The sequence below is a fragment of the Cucurbita maxima genome, unplaced genomic scaffold (genome assembly GCF_002738345.1).
Source record: "Cucurbita maxima cultivar Rimu unplaced genomic scaffold, Cmax_1.0 Cma_Scf00249, whole genome shotgun sequence".
In the NCBI taxonomy this organism is placed as follows: Eukaryota; Viridiplantae; Streptophyta; class Magnoliopsida; order Cucurbitales; family Cucurbitaceae; genus Cucurbita; species Cucurbita maxima.
The window spans coordinates 46,291-50,674 of NW_019272265.1; positions in this window are offsets into that span (position 1 = coordinate 46,291).

Sequence of the window (4,384 nt, forward strand, 5' to 3'; positions counted from 1 at the left end):
CCTATGTCTAGGATCCATCGCCGGTCCTTGTGTTGCTCGTCCCGCTCGCTGATCTGAGCGAACACTCGCTCCTCCTCCAGTTGAATTGGCTCCCTAGCTGGTGCCACCTTTGCTACACCCAGCTGGAGCTCTTTCTCGAGTTCAACATCGTTGTTGATTACCTCCATTTCCGTGGATTTAGAATCGAGAGTGGGGACACATGCACTTACCATGAAGAGAGCTGGCTCGTCCTCCTCGGATTGAGCCACATGGGCCTTTTCGGCCTTCTCCTTGTTCCTAAGCTTGCTCCATGTCGGCACACGACGACGGCGTGGAGGAGTGAGTGAGCCTGCCCGAGATGGGCCCCACGATGTATGTGTTTTTACACTTTGCATTATCTTCTACTCGAACTTGAGACCTTTGTGATGTTAGGTCAACGCTCTAACCACTTGAGCTATTCAACTTGTTTGTTGATAGGTTGGCTCCTCTGCAATGATATACACCGATCTTCAACTTGGCTCTGATACCACTTGTTGGTTTTCACAGAATTTCGGTGAGAGGAAATTGAGAAAATGCGTAACAAAAAGGAGAGAGAAAAAATAACTCTGAATTTGACTGCGTTCAGGTTGTTTTATTTGTTCAGAACAAATCTCCTATTTAAAGTAAAAAAGAATTCTAAAATTGGCTAGAGAGTGGCCAACTAAATCTGTGCCACTCCCTTCTAAAACTCTGGTGATCCATTCGACGTGATTTGTCGAATGGTCAAACTCACGATTTTCTGAAATCGTGTGAATAAGAAAAACGGTAAAACTCAGGTTTTATCTAACACCTGCTTCCTCTAGCAACCAAGAAGGTCGTTCTTATTTCCACAAAACAACTCTTCCAATCGAGGACGAACCCACTCAGATCAGGGTCGTTGACAACCTCACTGCCAAATATCCCGCAAAGAGGGTCATTATGACGACCGCTGCAACCAACGGTATGTTCGACCTGATTCTACTCATGCTCACCTTGCTGAAGCCTTCAACACATCCTGTTCTGTTGCTAGACTCGATGCTGCTGATTGGTTTCTGGATACTGGGGCTTCGGTCCATATGACCGCCAACCCATCTATTTTGGATCAGTCTAAAAATTACACGGGTAAGGACTCTGTGATGGTAGGAAACGGTGCATCCCTACCCATTACCCACACCAGTACTCTTTCTCCTGTTTTAAATATTCACTTATTAGATGTCTTGGTTGTCTCTCAAATCACTAAAAATCTTCTTTCAATCAGTAAATTAATGTCTTATTTTTCTCTCTCCGTTACATTTACTAATAATCTTCTTACTATCAAAAGTTGTCAAATAGGAAGGGTGGTGGCAATCGGTAAAGAGATGAAGGGCTATATGTGCTGGAGCGCAACAACTTTGCTTTTATTTCAGTCCTTAGAAACAAATCTTTACGTGCTTCATATGATTTATGGCATGCTCACCTGGGTCATGTGAATCATTCTTTTATTTATTTTTTAAATAGAAAAGGTTCTCTTAGGTCTTTATTGCCTTCTCCATCACTATGTAGTACTTATTATCTTGCGAAAAGTCATCGATTGCCTTATTTTCGCAATGAATGTAGGTCGTCTCATGTGTTGGATCTTATTCATTGTGATGTTTGGGGTCCTTCCTCCGTCAAATCAAATTTAGGTTTTCTTTACTATGTTATTTTTATTGATGATTATTCTCGATTCACTTGACTTTTCCCTTTAAAATTTAAGTCTAATTTCTTTGATATTTTTCCTCAATTTCAAAAACTTTTGAAAAATCAATATTCTTCTCGTATCAAAGTATTTCAAAGCGATGGAGGTACCGAATTTACTAGCACTTGTTTCAAAACTCATATATGTATTTCTGGCATCCACCATCAACTCTCTTGTCCATATACACCTACTCAAAATGGTCGTGCTGAGAGAAAACACTGTCATGTGACTGAGACTGGTTTGGCTCTTCTCTTTCACTCCCATATTTCTCTTCGTTTTTTAGGTTGACGCCTTCAGCACTGCAGCTTATATTATCAACCGGTTGCCTACTCAACTTCTTGGAGGTAAGTCACCCTTTGAACTCCTTTGTGGCTACTCTTTGCATTATGACAATTTTTATCCCTTTGGTTGTCATGTTTATCCTTAGTTACGTGATTATATGCCTAATAAGCTTTCTCTCTGCAATATTCCTTGTATTTTTTTGGGTTATAATCATGCTCATAAAGGGTTCCACTGTCTTGATCCCGCCACCACTAAGCTATATATCACCCGCTATGCTCAATTTGATGAAACTCACTTTCCTGCAATCCCTAGCTCCCATGCCCAACCTCTTTTCTCTCTTCATATTTCAAATTTTTTGAAACCACATCTTTATCATATTGATTCATCCCCCCCTACCACTTTATCATCGCACATTACTCGATCCAGTTCATCCTCGTGTGATATTTGTTCTGACCTTGTGGATGAGTTTGTGCAGGTTGATACTTCTTGTGCAGGTTTCGCTTTGCCACCCTCGACTTCTGATCCGACCTCTATTGAAACTATTGTTGATTCCTCTTCTTTGGGCTCTCATCCTATGATCACACAATCCAAAGCTAGTATATTCAAGACTTGTCATCTAGCAAATCTTGGTATTTTGGGCTCATCTGGACTTCTTTCTGCTCTTCTTGCATCCACTGAGCCAAAGGGATTCAAATCTGCGGCTAAGAATCCTGCTTGGGTTGTAGCCATGGATGAAGAAATTCGAGCTTTACAAAAAAATGATACTTGGACTTTAGCTCCTCGCCCTGCCAACACCAACATCGTGGGCTCTAACTGGGTGTTTCGTATTAAATATTTGCTTGATGGATCCGTCGAGCATTTCAAGGCTCGTCTTGTTGTCAAAGGTTATACTCAGGTTCCTGGTCTTGACTACACTGACGCTTTCAGTCCGGTTTTCAAAGCTACCACTATCACATGTTGTGCTTTGTATTGCAGTCACAAATAAATTTCCTCTTCGACAACTTGATGTCAAGAATGCTTTTCTCAATGGAACTCTTATTGAACGTGTTCATATGGAACAATCTCCTGGGTATATTGATCATTGATTTTCCACTCATGTTTGTCTATTAAAGAAAGCCCACTATGGCTTAAAGCATGCTCCTCGCGCCTGGTTTTAGCATTTTAGCTCATTTCTTCTCACACTTGATTTTTCTTGCAGTCATGCTGACACGTCCCTTTTTGTCTTTCATCAGCAATCTAACCTTATCTATTTGCTTCGTTATGTTGATGACATTATTGTTACCAGCAACAATTCATCTTTTATTGACATTTTTACTCGCAAGCTTCATTATGAGTTTGCTACAAAAAATTTGGGTTCTTTCAGTTACTTTCTTAGTCTTGAAGTTTCACCCACTCCTGATGTTCTATTATTAGTCAGTTAAAATATGTTCGAGATATTCTTACTTGTGCTCAGTTGCTCGATAGCAAACTAGTCTACACTTCCATGGTTGTTTCTCAACACCTGACTGCTAATGGTTCTTCTTTCTCTGATCCTACACTCATAGATCTCTTGTTGGCGCCCTTCAGTACTTGACTATTACACGTCTAGATGTTGCTTTTAATGTCAATTATGTTAGCCAATTCTTGCATGCCTCTAATGTAGATCACTTTCTTGCTGTCAAATGTATTCTTCGCTATGTCAAAGGAACACTCCACTCTAGTCTTACATTTCGTCCATCCACTATTCCTAGTACGCTAGTCGTTTATTCGACAGCTGACTGGGCTAGTTGTCCTGATACTCGTCGCTCTACATCCGACTATTCTATTTATCTTTGTAACAATCACGTTTCTTGGAGTGCCAAAAAGCAATCTACTGTCTCACGCTTCAGCTGAGAATCTAAGTATCGTGCTCTTGTCACCATTGCTGAACCTCTTTAGGGTACACATCTTTTGCATGACCTCAAGATCTTTATTTCACAGCAGCCCTTGCTCTTATGTGACAACAAAAGTGCTATTTTTTTTTTTAGCTGTTATCTCGTTTCTCACAAGCGGGCTAAACATGTTGAAGTAGATTATCATTTCCTTCGAGAACTTGTTATAGCTGGAAAACTTCGCACACAATATGTACCTTCCCATCTCCAAGTTTCTGATATCTTCACAAAAAGCATTTCTCGACCTCTCTTCGAATTTTTCAGATCCAAGCTTCACGTTTGTTCAAATTCGACGGTCAGCTTGCGGGGGGTGTTAAGGTTAGTTGACCATTTATTATAAGACAAATATCATATTTGCCTTACATTAAGGCTTACCATATTTTCCGTTTTATTAAAGGAAAATATATTGTATTAATTTATTATTCTTTTCTTTTATTGCTCATTCCATATTATTTTTAATTTACCATATATCTCTATT